This window comes from Leptodactylus fuscus, chromosome 7 (genome assembly GCF_031893055.1).
Source record: "Leptodactylus fuscus isolate aLepFus1 chromosome 7, aLepFus1.hap2, whole genome shotgun sequence".
Classification (NCBI taxonomy): Eukaryota; Metazoa; Chordata; class Amphibia; order Anura; family Leptodactylidae; genus Leptodactylus; species Leptodactylus fuscus.
In genome coordinates, this window is record NC_134271.1 from 44,716,337 (window position 1) to 44,731,890 (window position 15,554).

Consider the following 15,554-nt stretch of genomic DNA (forward strand, 5'->3'; position numbering starts at 1 on the left):
GCCCATGAGCGCCTTATAGTCCGTCTCGGTTCATATATAAGGCGCACCGGACTATAAGCCGCAGTCCGGTGCGCATTATATCTTATTGAAAGCGGCGGCAGGCAGACTTTGCCAGCGGCCGCTTAACCCCCCGCGTGCCAGCCGCTTCTATTGGAAGCGCTCGGCAGGCGAGGAGGGGCTCTATCAGCAAAATCATGCTGATAGAGCCCAACCGTAAACGTTAGGTTAAACTACTACACCCCCCCCCCCCCCCCCCCCCCCCGTTACAGCAGGGCTGCCGGACACTTCCTATTCATTTCTATGGGAGCCGGCATGCGAGCGCTCCCTATAGAAATTAATGGAAAAAAGCAGTCCATTCATTTCTATGGGGAGCGCTCGCATGCCTGCTCCAATAGAAATGAATAGGAAGTGTCCGGCAGCCCTGCTGTGACACCGCCGTCCTGAAAGAGAACGTGAAACTTACCGAGCGGTGCAGGGTGGGCGGGCATTCAGGCCTCCTCTTCCTCCGATGTTCCATCCTCCTCCGGCGCTCGCAAGCTGATAATGGCCAGGGCACATGCGCAGTAGAAGCATTATGCGCATGCGCCCCGGCCATTATCAGCGAGCGCCGGAGGAGAAGGACGGAACATCGGAGGCAGAGGAGGCCTGAATGCCCGCCCGCCCGCCCTGCACCGTTGGGTAAGTTTCACGTTCTCTTTCAGGACGGCGGTGTCACAGCAGGGCTGCCGGACACTTCCTATTCATTTCTATGGGAGCAGGCATGCGAGCGCTCCCCATAGAAATGAATGGACTGCTTTTTTCCATTCATTTCTATAGGGAGCGCTCGCATGCCAGCTCCCATAGAAATGAATAGGAAGTGTCCGGCAGCCCTGCTGTAACGCCGGCGTGTACGGCTGTGATACACGCCGGCGTTCGGTAGTGTGAATGCACCCTTACGGTGCCTTTTATGTATGTATGGAAGCGGCACGCAGTCTTTGCCGCCGCTTCCATCCATATATAAGCCGCACCGGACTATAAGCCGCACTTACGATTTCTGAGGAAATCGTAGGTTTTTATGTGCGGCTTATAGTCCGGAAAATACGGTACACTGCTTTCACCCCTAAACATCACCCCAGTTTATGCCTTTGCTTCTACCCTGTTTTTTTTTGTTGAATTAGCTTCCCTCCACATCTACACTGCTTTCACCCCTAAACATCACCCCAGTTTATGCCTTTGCTTCTACCCTGTTTTTTTGTTGAATTAGCTTCCCTCCACATCTACACTGCTTTAGCCCCTAAACATCACCCCAGTTTATGCCTTTGCTTCTACCCAGGTTTTTTGTTGATTTAGCTTCCCTCTACATCTACACTGCTTTAGCCCCTAGACATCACCCCTGTCCATGTGGGGTCGGTGGCCTCGTCATCCACCAACTCCTCTTCCAATTGCGCACTGCCCCCTTACTGCAAACCGCACATGACCACAGCTTGCCCTGATGGCAACTGTGTCTCATGATCCCCACTTAGGTCCAGACAAGTCGGTGGCGGGTCCAAAACCCCAAAATTGGAAGGAAATGGCGGATGCTGCAGTATTTCTAACACCTGTTCCTGGTGCTCGGACCTGGTCTGTGTTGTACCCTGCACCCTGCTTAACGCAGCTGCCATATCCGAAGTTGTGCTGAGCGCATGCTAATGTTTTGTGTCCAGTGCAATGGATGGGATGGGATTTCACATAAGTCTGCCACCCATGGCCACTCATGGTTGAGCAACTGAGGGAGTTGACTTTGACGAACCTGAGGGTTTTGGAGTTGGAACTACATCAAAGGTCTGTGCTGCTCGCACACTCTGCTCAACACATGATATGTTTAGTGCCAGCAGTGTGGAGACGTCGCACAACAGCCGTTGTTCCAGCAGGTACAGGCGTTGTAGGAGTGCATAGAGGCTAGCAGCGGCAACTATAGACTTTAAAATCTATCCGCACAAGCGCCACACTTTCACCAGTAGCTCAGGAACATTGGGGTACCTTTTTAAAATGATTAGCAGCAATGAGTTAAAAACGTGGCCCAGGCATGGAATATGTTGCAGGCTGCCAAGCTACAGAGCCGATCCCAGGTTACGGCCATTATCACACATGACAACATGCCTGGGCCCAGGTGCAGTGGCAAAAACCACATTGCCGTCTCATCGAGGATGGCATGACTCACTTTGTAGGCAGTATGCTGTCTGGCCCCCAAGCTGATGAGCTTCAGCACGGCCCGCTGACGTCTCCCCACACCAGTGTTGCAGCGTTTCCAGCTCGTAGCTGGGGTCAATTTAACAGCGGAGGAGGGTGGTGTTTCAGCCCTCCTTCTAGGAATGTTGTGTGGGGAGACAAGTCAGGCCACCACATTTTGCGACCCGGTCCACGCCTCAACTACATTCAACCACTGTGCCAAAATTGAAAGGTAGCGTCCCTGTCCGCATGCACTTGTCCATTCGTAATTGGTCACGTGGAACTTTAGGGCTAAGCGCTGAATTTAGGGACCGCCTCATGTTTGGGGGAAAGTGCTGGTGTGGACGGCACAGTGCGGTGGCGCAGTAGACACTCTGCCCAAAAAGGGCAGAGTGTCCCCCAGCCGGGATTCCAACATCTCCTGGGCCAGATTTCTTGAGATGAGGCCGTTGAAGCCTTGGGCATGTGGGTGGGTTGCGCTGTACTTTAGCATGAAATGAAAGGCTTCGGAGATGAGGAGTTGCTGGGAAGAGGCGCATGATGGCGCGGGCAAAAGGAGAAATGGCAGGAAAAGGTGAGGATGAGGGTGAACTCCCCAAAGTGTCAGAGGCAGATGTGGAGGTGTCCTGGCTGCTGGTCTGGACTGCAGCGCCAGCCCTGTCAACAGTGGGAGAGGCAGTGGCCGCCAGGCCAAACGACGATCATCCTGCGCTTGCTCTCACCCACTGAGCCCAGGGCTTGCCTTCCATATGATGGCACCCGCAAGAGGTGGTGAGATTCCTCTCTGTAGATCTCCAACCCATCTTGGACTTGCAAATTGCACTAAATTTGTCATGTAACTGACATGTATATGATGAGTCTATCCATTGTCTGTTCATTTTGGTGAAAGTCAGCCTGTCAGCTGACAGACAGCTGTGCTTGTCAGTGATGATGCCACCGGCTGCTTGTACCCCCAGTTTTTGCTGCTTAGCTTGCCTCCACATCCACACTGCTTTTGCCCCTACACATCACCCCTATCCATGCCTGTGCCTCTAGCCATAAGTCTGCCACCCATGGAAACTCATGGTGCAGAAAGTGAGGGAGCTGATTCTGAGGAACCCTTGGGTTTTGTAGCTGGTACTCCATCAAAGGTCTCTGCTGCTCACACACCCTGCTCAACATACGGTATCTAGGGTTAGAGCGTGTGGTGACCTCGCACAACAGTAGGTGCTTCAGGCAGATGTAGGCCTTGCTGGAGTGTATTGCGGCTAGATCCAGGTACTGTAGACTTGGGAAAGTGGGTGTCCAAGTGCCGCACTTTCACCCTTAGCTCAGCTAATTTGGGGTATGTTTTTAAAAATCATTGCACCACTACATTGAACACGTGGGCCAGGCATGGAACGTGTTGGAGGCTGGCAAGCTCCAGAGCCCTCCAACAAGACAAAAAAGCCTGGCCCCAGGGGCAGCGGGGATAAACAAATTGCCATCTCATCCAGGATGGCATCCCTGACCTCAGAGGCAGTGTGCTGTCCGTCTCCCAAGCTGATGAGCTTCAGCCCAGCCTGCTGACGTCTCCCCACACCAGTGTTGCAGCGTTTCCAGCTCGTAGCTGGGGTCAATCTAACAGCGGAGGAGGAGGGTGGTGTTACAGCCCTCCTCCCAGGAATGTTGTGTGGGGAGAAAAGTCAGTCCACCACATTTTGCGACCCGGTCCATGCCTCAAGTACATTCAACCACTGTGCCAAGGTTGAAAGGTAGCGTCCCTGTCCGCATGCACTTGTCCATTCGTAGCTGGTCACGTGGATCTTTTGGGCAAAGCGCTGAACTTAGGGACCGCCTCATGTTTGGGGAAAAGTGCTGGTGTGGACGGCACAGTGAGGTGGCGCAGTAGCCAGCAGGCCCAAAAAGGGCAGAGTGTCCACAAGCTGGGACCCCAACATCTCCTGGGCCAGAATTTTTGAGATGAGGCCGTTGAAGCCTTGGGCATGTGGGTGGGTTGTGCTGTACTTTAGTCTGGAATGAAAGGCCTGGGAGATGGGGAGTCGCATTGCAAAGTGTGTAAACCACACTCAGTTTGTCCTCGACCTATACATTTAGAAATTATCTCCCCCAGCGAGGAATGTGGCCTCGATGGGGGAATTTTTCTAAGGAAGCTAGAAAAGAGAGCATCTTCGGCCTTGCTGGCTCAGGTTAGCTTCTGTCATGCAGCTGTCTTCTGCCTCTGGACATCCCTTTGCCTCTAGCCACCTTTTTCCCTGCTTAGCTTGCCTCCACATCCACACTGCTTTTGCCCCTAGACATCACCCCAGTCCATGCCTTAGCTTGTACCCCCAGTTTTTGCTGCTTAGCTTGCCTCCACATCCACACTGCTTTTGCCCCTAGACATCACCCCAGTCCATGCCTTAGCTTGTACCCCCAGTTTTTGCTGCTTAGCTTGCCTCCACATCCACACTGCTTTTGCCCCTAGACATCACCCCAGTCCATGCCTTAGCTTGTACCCCCAGTTTTTGCTGCTTAGCTTGCCTCCACATCCACACTGCTTTTGCCCCTAGACATCACCCCAGTCCATGCCTTAGCTTGTACCCCCAGTTTTTGCTGCTTAGCTTGCCTCCACATCCACACTGCTTTTGCCCCTAGACATCACCCCAGTCCATGCCTTAGCTTGTACCCCCAGTTTTTGCTGCTTAGCTTGCCTCCACATCCACACTGCTTTTGCCCCTAGACATCATCCCTATCCATGCCTCTGCCCCTAGCCATAACTCTGCCACCCCTGTAAACTCATGGTGCAGAAACTTTGGGAGCTGACTTTGAGGAACCCTTGGGTTTTGTAGATGGAACTCCATCAAAGGTCTGTGCAGCTCACACACCCTGCTCAAGATATGGTATTGTAGGGTTTCAGCGTGTGTGAATGACGGACAACAGCCTGTGTTTGGACAGATGTAGGCCTTGCTAGAGTGTTTTTAGGCTAGCAGCGACTCCTGTATACTTGCAAAAGTGGGCGCACAAGCGCCGCATTTTCAACAGTAGCTTCGGTACATTTGGGTATGTTTTCAAAAAACGTTGCACCACTAGGTTAGACGTGGGCCAAACATGGAACGTGTTGGAGGCTGGCAAGCTCCAGAGCCGCTACCAGGTTCCAGTCATTATCACAGGCGTAAAAATGCCAGGCCCCAGGTGTAGCAGGGGAAAAAAAAAGCCATCTCAGCCAGGATGGCATCCCTGACCTCGGAGGCACTGTGCTGTCTGTCCCCCAAGCTGATGAGCTTCAGCACCGCCTGCTGACGTCTCCCCACACCAGTGTTTTAGCGTTTGCCGCTAGTAGCTGGGGTGGAGGTTGCAGCGTCGTAGGGTTTCAGTCTACTCCTGCCATGAATTTTGGCCTGGGAGAGGAGATAGGGTACCTCAGTTTGCACCCCGGGACCAGACTCCACCACATTCACCCTGCCTGTCCTTAAAGATAAGCAGCATCCCTGACCACAGGCGCTTGTCCAAGTGTCGATGGTCAAGTGGACCTTGCAGCAAAGCGCGGAACTAAGGGCCCACCTGATGTTGAGTGACACGTGCTGGTGCAAGGCGGGGACGCCACACCGGGAGAAGTTGTGACGGCTAGGGACGGCATAGTGAGGTGCCACAGTTGCCATCAGGTCGGGGAAGGCGGGAGTTTCAACAAGCCGGAACGCCAACCTCTCCTGGGCCAGCAGTTTAGCGATGTTGGCGTTCTAGGCTTGCGTGGGTGGGTGGTTAGCAGTGTATTTCTGCCGGCGCTCCAATGTCTGAGAGATGGTGGGTTGTTGTAAAGAAGCGCCTGATGGTGCCTTTGATGGTGCAGGAGAAGGAGAGAAGACAGAAACAGAGGAGGATGAGGGAGAAGTCAACAAAGTGGCGGAGGCAGATGAAGTGATGTCCTGGCTCGTCCTCTGGAGTGCATCGCCAGCACTGTGAGCAGAGGCAGTGGCATGAACGGCGGGCGACGTTTGTCCTGCCGTTGCTGCCTGCCACTGATTCCATTGCTTGGATTCCAAATGACGGTGCATTGAAGTGGTGGACAGGTTGCTCTTCTCAGGGCCCCTACTTGATTTCGAGAGGCAAATTGTGTAGACGACACTATATCTGTCCTCGGCGCATTCCTTGAAAAAACTCTACACCTTCAAGAAACGTGCCCTCGATGGGGGAGTTTTTCTGGGCTGGGTACAAAAGGGAACATCTTCGAACATTCCGGGTCTGGCCTGGCTTCGGCAAAGCAGCTGACCTCTGCCTCTGGACATGTCTCTGCCTCTAGCTACCCTTTTTGGTGCTGCACCTGCCTCAACATCTACACTACTTTCCCAGCTTGACATCCGCCTTGTCCAGGTGGGGTCGGTGTCCTCGTCGTCCACCACCTCCTCTTCCAACTCCTGTCTCGCCTCCTCCTCCTGCACAATGCGCATGTCAACTGGCTGCCCTGACAGCAACTGCGTCTCATCGTCGTCGATGAGGGTGGGTTGCTGGTCATCCGCCACCAAATCGACCGGAGATGGAATGGAGGAGACTCTAGTGTTTGAGCATCTGGACACAGATACTCGTCTGTTAGGTCCGTGGAATCGCGAAATGGAGGGGCAGGTTGCGGTACAGTCAAAGGAAGGGAGAACAGCTCTGGGGAGCAGGGACAGTTGGGGTTATTGTTCTGGGAAGATTGGGAATTTTGGGTGGAAGGAGGACAAGACTGTTGGGTAAGAGGAGGTAGAGGCTGACTGGCTGGTGGACAATGTACTTTAAGCGTTATCCGACAGCCATTGCAAGACCTGTTCCTGGTTCTCGGGCCTACTAATCTTTGTACCATTCAGCCTAGTTAATGTGGAACTTTTGTGCAAAGCGCAGAACTTAGGGCCCGCCTGATGTTAAGGGACACACGCTGGTACAAGGCTCAACTCACCCTAAGTGCCAAAAACACTGCTGGTGCAAGGCTCTACTCATGCCAAGGGCCTCAATCTCTTCTGGTAGCTCAGCTTAAGGTCCTGTAACTTTGTTTGGAAGGGCTCATGTTAAGGGCTAGAAAAGTGAATTTTGGAAGGTCTTACCACATCACACACACACACTCAAAATGACAGTTAAGGGTGAGGGCTTTTGGATTTCCCATTGTCTATTCCATCCGTGGTTGTCATGGGGAACGTGATTTAAAGGGGTGGTTGTTACTGTTTGTTGAGCTTAAATTGGGGTTTGTGTCCATCCATTTGGGGAGTAAAGAAGGTTTCCAGGTATTTTCCCACTTTGATAGAGGTTTTTTTGAGTGTGTAAAGTGTGTAGTTGTTAGGCTGTGATGTTGGGGTAATAGAGGGTCTTTGGTGTGTTAGATGCCCCCAGACATGCTTCCCCTGCTGTCCCAGTGTCATTCCAGAGGTGTTGGCATCATTTCCTGGGGTGACATAGTGGACTTGGTGACCCTCCAGACACGGATTTGGGTTTCCCCCTTAACGAGTATATGTTCCCCATAGACTATAATGGGGTTCGAAACCCGTTCGAACACACGAACATTGAGCGGCTGTTCGAATCGAATTTCGAACCTCAAACATTTTAGTGTTCGCTCATCTCTAATAGTTAACAGTTGCCAACTGTATATGAGGGACCAGGATCTGTGTTGTTGGAGAGCCAACCTAAGCAATTGGCCAGGACTGGCACTGACTGGGCACAGAAGAAACTGAGATAGTGAATAGATTAGGAATAGAGATGAGCGAGTACTATTCGAAACGGCCGTTTCGAATAGCATGCACCCATAGAAATGAATGGAAGCGGCCAGTACGCAGACATTGCCGGCGGCTGGCCGCTTAAACCTCTGCGTGCCAGCTGCGTCCATTCATTCCTATGGGTGCGTGCTATTCGAAACGAGCTATTCGCTCATCTCTAGTTATGAATAGTTATGAGGTTACTGTTATGGCAATCTAAGGATCTTAGATCGAACACCATAGATTCATCATGTAATAAAATGTATGACATAGATAAGTTATTGTACTGAGCTTTAGGCTATGGCCCATGCAGCGAATCACTGCAAAAAATACTACAGAAAGTCTGCAGAGTTTTCCTCTGTGAACTTTCCGCTTCTGTTATACTTTTAGGGAAAATAATAGCGTATAATAATAAGTATAGTTGACATGCTGCGATCCAAGTTATTTCTGTGACCATTGTCGTTTTTTCTTTCATTAAACAAGGGGCACCAACAATTTTGTCCACGTGTGTGGACAGAAATTCATATTAGTGGTTGATATGTCACCTGTGAGTTATGGATGTTTCCTATATTAATGAATTGAGGAAAAAAATGTTGATAAATATTATCTGTAAGATGACCACAAAAGTATCGCTTCATATATTAAATGGGTATTTGCTATGGCTTTGCTCTTAAAAGCCCAATACATTATACTGCGTGCACTTCTTATCACAATTTCTTGGAACCCTGGATCCTTCCTCTAGATTAAATTTTCGGGATGTGCCCCTGCTTATTGTAGACTATTTTTTCAAAATCTCTAGTTTCATTCTTTCATTTTCATTCTTTCACTCTAGGATTACATTGTAAAATTATATATTTGTGTCACCTACAACAGATAAGGAACTTATCACTTAAAGTACTTGTCTAGAAGACTAGAATTTAGTTTGTGACAGATGGGGTCATAAAACTGGTCAAAAACTGTCGCTGCATAGTAGTATTGTTTGCGGTTTCTGTAGCTGATATGCTGATTTTTCATTAAAAGGGAATCGGTTCTCGGGGTTAATATACAGCTCTTCTGGGTGTAAAATTTAATATATAATATGACAACATAAGTGCACCTTCAGCACTGATCTTAACCCCGAAATCCCGCCATACTAGTATGCCAGGTGTTTAACTATACAGCAGAACCATGCACTAATGCCCCCAGTCGGTGCCTGCACCGATAGTGGGCATTAACCCTTCTGGTGCTTCGGTCAAAGCTGACCGGGGCACCATTTTCCCAGTGTCACGTGGGCGTCGCCATTTTGACAAAGATTGTCGGCACCTGGAGCAAGGTCCGAGGCCGACATCATGTTGCCATGACAGCCAGGAGTCTTGCAAAGGCTCCCTGGCCTGTCTGTAATGATTTTCTTCTGCAGGCTATTCTATGTAGTCTGCAAAAGAAATGGCAATTGTTTTCAATGCATTAACATTGTAATGCATAGCATTAGTGATCAGACCCCCTGCGGTTCAAGACCGCTAGGGAGTCTAATAAATGCAAAAAATAAATAAGTAAAAAGTAAAAAAAATATTAAAAAAATTAAAATTAAAATCACCCCCTTTCCCTAGAACACATATAAAAGTACTTAAATACTGTGAAACACCTACACATTAGGTATCCCTGAGTGCGAAAATGCCCGCTCTACAAATCTATAACCATAGTGGGAAAAACCGCAGTGGGAAAAAAAAGTCAAAAGTGCTAAACTGCAGTTTTTTCACTGTCTTGCCTCTGATAAACATTTGAATAAAAAGGGATCAAAGCAATAGCAATTGCCCAAAATAATAAAACTAAAAAGTACACCTGATGCCGCTATAAAAGCCACCCTATGCAACCCCGTACACGGAAGTATAAAAAACTTATGGGTGTCAGAATATGGCTGTTTTTAGAAAAATAAATTTTGTCACAGTTTTGGATTTTTGTTAAGGGGTTAAAATGTTAATAAAACCATATAAATTTGGTATCCCTGGAATCGTAATAAAACATAGAACACAGGTGACATGTCATTTGGCTGCACAGTGAATGCCGTAAAAATGAATCCCGTAATAAAATTGCACAAATGCACTTTTTCTTCAAATCCACCCCATTCTGAATTTTTTTCCAGCTTCCCAGTACATTGTACAGAATAATTAATGGCAGCATCATGAATAAAAATGTGTCCCGCAAACCACCTCATATGGCTCGGAGAGCGGAAAAATAAAAAAGTTATGAGGTTTGGAAAGGGGGGAGTCAAAAGCGAAAAATGAAAATTGAAAAATGCCCACATCGGGAAGGGGTTAAAGGGATTGTTTATTAAAAGAAGCTCTTCATTATATTAAAAAAAAAAAAAAAACCTATATCAAGGAAAGTGAAAGAAAACTAACAAATGTAACAATATTTTGCTTCAGTTAATCTATAGTTCAAATCCATGGACTACTGTATATAGATCCTGGACAATGTATATATAACATACTAGCAGGAGGACCCGACTTCGCATAGGTATATTTAAATTTTTGTTTGTGTAGTGGCCCCATAAGAATTGTCCAGTTTTGCACTGGTATATTTTGTATATCGTTTGTGTGTGTTTCCATAAGTGTCATGTGATCATGTGTATCTCAGTGAAAAACTTGCAATCGGTTATCATGGATACCTGGATTAAAGCTTTGTGATTGTGACTTTGTGTAACAGTGTCATCCACAGCGCCCTGCCCCTTTAAAGCTGACTTACAGCAGTGAAGAAAAGTGGCTTGGTTGCTATGGAAACCTGGAGTAAAACGCTAATGTGTGATACTGTGTGCTGAGCCGCATATCTAATCCTCCAGCGTGTGGACTGTGTGCTGAGGCGCATATCTAATCCTCTGGTGTGTAGTACTGTGTGCTGAGGTGCGTATCTATTCCTCCTACATGTGGTACTGTGTGATGAGCCATGTATATAATCCTCCAGCGTATGGTACTGTGTGTTGAGCTGCGTAGCTAATCCTCCGGCGTGTGGTACTATGTGCAGAGCCATGTATCTAATCCTCTGCTCCGTGTATCTCAGTTTGGATATCAGTGTTGGATCACGCATATGGAGTGACAATGTCTATGACAGTTGAGACTTGAGTGAAAGACTTGCAGGTTTATATTGGCTAATGCAGGTCATTGTTTTCGGAATACTATATCTACGGAATGGTACGTCCGAGAGAGTTGTGGCCTGCTCTAAAACCTTCCTGGACACCTGATGTATCTGTGTGCCAAATTTGGTTAAGATCGGTCCAGTCTTTTGGTCGCACATAAAAGAAAGACATACAGAAACTCATTTTTAGATATCTTTCTCTCATGATTTCTCTCTGTGAATGTGACCTTGTGTAACATTGTCATCCACAGTGCCCTGCTTCTTTAAAGTTGAAGCAGTGAAGAAAAATGGCTGGACTAGTAGGGAAATCTGAAGTAAAACCTCTGTGCAGTACTCTGTGCAGAGCCGCGTATCTAATACTCCAGTGTGTGGAACTGTGTGCAGACGCGCGTATCTAATCCTCCGGCGTGTGGAACTGTGTGCAGATGCACGTATCTAATCCTTCAGTGTGTTGGACTGTGTGCAGACGTGTGTATCTAATCCTTTGGCGTGTGATACTGTGTGCTGATCTATGTATCTAATCCTCTGATGCGTGTATCTCAGTTTGGATATCAGTGTTGGATTGTGCATGTGGAGTGTTGTTTGGCAGTTGGAATATGAGTGAGAGACTTGCAGGTTTGTATTCGCTAATGGGGGGGTCAGGATTTTGGAAAAGCAGAGTTGGGGCTGAGCCTTAAACCCTCCCGGACACCTAAAGTATCTGTGTGCCAAATTTGGTGAAGATCGGTCCAGTCGTTTGGTTGCGCATAAAGAATAGAGATGAGAGAGTAGTATTTGATCGAATACCTCGCTCCCATAGAAATGTGTGGAAGCGGCCGAACACCTAGGGGTTAAGCGCAGTGAATATATGATGCGCTTAACCCCTTGGTGTTCGGCCGCTTACAGACTCATTCCTTTAGGAGCGAGGTATTCGATCGAATACTATTCGCTCAATACTAATAAAAAACAGACAGACAAGTCCATTTTAAAATATATATATATATATATATATATATATATATATATATTAGACATGTGTTTTTTGTATATTTATTTTGATTCTGTAGCCCTCCATACATTAAGTGGGACCATTTTGATCGCTGAGCCTCCTGCATGTCTTGATAGAGCATCACTATACGAATCTCAGAATACCCCTTATCTTTAGGAGACATTATCAGGTTTGTAGGGGTCATATCAAGAGCCACAGGCACTGAAACTAGCACAGTGTGGCCGATTTATTAAGACCAGCACTTTATGGAAACATAATGAACACAAAATTAAGTGCCACAATGTGTGAGAAAAACAGCATGAATGACCAAAATTGCATCTTTTTCATGATTTGTACATGAGAAAACTGGGATACAAGAGCCCCACAAGAGCCCCATCAGCCCCACTATACACATTGTAACCAAGTAAATGAAAGCTTAGCTGCAGTAACCAGAAATGGCCACTACAGTGTATGGAGCAGTTTCCTCCTGACTCCATAGGTAGGGTTCACACTACCGTTGGTGTCCGCTCAGAAGGTCTCCCTTTAACCCCTTCCCGCCGATGGCATTTTTTGATTTTCGTTTTTCGTTTTTGACTCCCCTCCTTCTAAACCCCATAACTTTTTTATTTCTCCGCTCCCAGAGTCATATGAGGTCTTAATTTTTGCGGGACAATTTTTTCTTCATGATGCCACCATTAATTATTCTATATAATGTACTGGGAAGCAGGAAAAAAATTCAGAATGGGGTGGATTTGAAGAAAAAATGCATTTCTGCGACTTTCTTACGGGCTTTGGTTTTACGGCGTTCACTGTGCAGCCAAAATGACGTGTCCCCTGTATTCTGTGTTTCGGTATGGTTCCAGGGATACCAAATTTATATGGTTTTATTTACATTTTGACCCCTAAAAAAAATTCCAACATGGTGTTAAAAAAATTTTTTTCTAAAAGTCGCCATATTCCGACGGCCGTAACTTTTTTATACATAGGTGTACGGGGATGCATAGGGCGTCTTTTTTTGCGGGGTCGGGTGTACTTTGTAGTTCTACCATTTTCGGGAAATGTTATTGCTTTGATCACTTTTTATTCAAATTTTTATCAGAATTAAAACAGTGAAAAAACGGAGGTTTGGCACTTTTGACTATTTTTCCTGCTATGGCGTTTACTGAACAGGAAAAATATTTTTATAGATTTGTAGAGCGGGCGATTTCGGACGCGGGGATACCTAACATGTATATGTTTCACAGTTTTTAACTACTTTTATATTTGTTCTAAGGAAAGGGGGGTGATTTGAACTTTTAATACTTTTTATATTTTTTTATATTTTTTTTACTTTTATTTTTTTTTTGCATTTATTAGACCCCCTAGGGGTGTTGAACCCCAGGGGGTCTGATCACTAATGCAATGCATTACAATGCTAATGCATTGCAATGCATTGCAAAAAATCATCTCCTCTTTTGCAGGCTGTATACACCAGCTGTATACACAAGGCTCCCGGCTGTCATGGCAACGGGGGGTCGGCCCTGGAGCATGCTCCAGGAGCCGGCGATCCCTGCCAAAATGGCGGCGCCCATGCGCCGCCGGGAAGATGGTGCCTCCGGCGCCTTTGACAGCAGCGCCGGAGGGGTTAATGCCTCCGATTGGTCCGGGGACCGATCGGAGGCATTAGAGCCGGTTGTCTACTGCTTAAAGCAGTAGACACCTGGCGGCTATGACGGCCGCCCGGCTCCCGGGCGGTCGCCATAGTTACAGACCCGACACGCGCCGTACTATTACGGCGCATGTCGGGAAGGGGTTAAAAAAACAAACAAAAAAAAAACATGGGCACCTATCATAACAGACACAAACGGACAGTAACTGAAGACAGTTACTGTCTTTTGTTTTGTTTTTTTTGTTTCAAATGGATAGAAAACTCCAGCAAGTAGATTTTTTTTTTTTGTCCATTTGAAAATACGGACATGGGTGTAAATGGACACTAATGGACACAATATATAATCCCATTGAAATGAATGGAAAGTTCAGACAGACCAGCTAGTGTCCGTTGCTAAAATCTTGTATGGACAATAGCCCTGGACACTGCTGACAGTAGTGTGAACGCCCCCATACACTCTTCTAGTTCCTCTGGCAGCAGCAACTAATATCCACTAATTGATGGTTGTGTTGGTAATTGGATTCTCATCAGTCATCTCTTATAGCAGTGACCAGGAGCTAAATGCAGATCCTGAGAGCAACTCACAGACAGGGGTAGCAGGGATAGGGGAACCTACTTACCTGAGACAAGACAGAGAATTGGTAGAGACAGGTGGTTGAGGGACTGACGGCACAAGTGGAGAGGAAGCCAGGTCTGCAAATAAAGAGGCAGCTGTAAGAAGGGTTAAACACATCCTGGCCTGTGTGTCTACCTCTAGGATGTAATTAATTCAGACAATAGGGTTAGAAGACTCCTTCTCCGTACCTGGGAGAAAGAAAAATATTCCTTGTCAGTACCCGCGAAATAGAAAAAGACCCTGGGCTTGAGGCATCCTAGGCCCAAGAAAAGGCCTACAGTATACCCCTGAATCACAGAAGCCTTCAGAAAGCCTGTCCATCGCCTTCACCTCTGTGTAAATAATGTTATGGTCCTGATACATGGACTGTATAGTATATAGCATAACTAAAGACTGCCTTCCAGAGAGCCTCATATTGAGACATTGTAACCAGATGGCTTGTATTTTTTAAATATTCTTTATAAAGGCCTATGTGCGTGCACGCGCGAAGCGATGCCATTTTTTTAAGTTTTGTGATTACCTTACCTTTATCTAGAACCTTAATATACTAAAATCCTGATACTTAATTTCCCAATTATGTAATGATCAGGCTGGTTTATGAGCAAGAGATACAATCTCCAATTCTAATATGCCAGGCTCTGTCCATAGTTCAGTTTCTACTGATCTCCATCCTGCCCAGTGGTCTACAAAGTTAACCAATGAGCTACAACCTTTGATTCCAAAAATCCATGATGCTTCCCAGTAGAAATAAGATGTGCACATTATATCACTACTCTATCACTAAAACATAACTCGGAGGTCTTACTATACGTTCATTGGCCCTGGTTTTAGCTGAAATACAGTATATCTAGTATTGGCGTTCTGCTAAGGTTTTATTTTTAGTTATCCTATTTACATCAGATTTGCTGCCATGTTCAGCACTAGAGATGAGCGAGTACTGTTCGGATCAGCCAATCCGAACAGCACGCACCATAGAAATGAATGGATGCACCTGGTACTTCTGCTTTGACGGCGGCTGGCCGCTTAACCCCGCGCGTGCCAGCTACGTCCATTCATTTCTATGCGAGCGTGATGTTCGGATCGGCTGATCCGAACAGTACTCGCTCATCTCTATTCAGCACCATCTAGTAGATTAACGTGTACCCTGTGTAGTTTATATCACCCTGGCCCCATAATGTGTTTGATGGTTCACTAACCAGTTGTAAAAAAGATCAAGTTCAAAAAATCTACTACTCACTACTGAGGTTTCCTATCATATTATATTTTGTGTGTATGTTTGTGTTTGTCATCTCTAGTTACTTCACTAGTAGTTTGGTTCCAACCTAACTGAGGCATGTGGACAAAAATCTT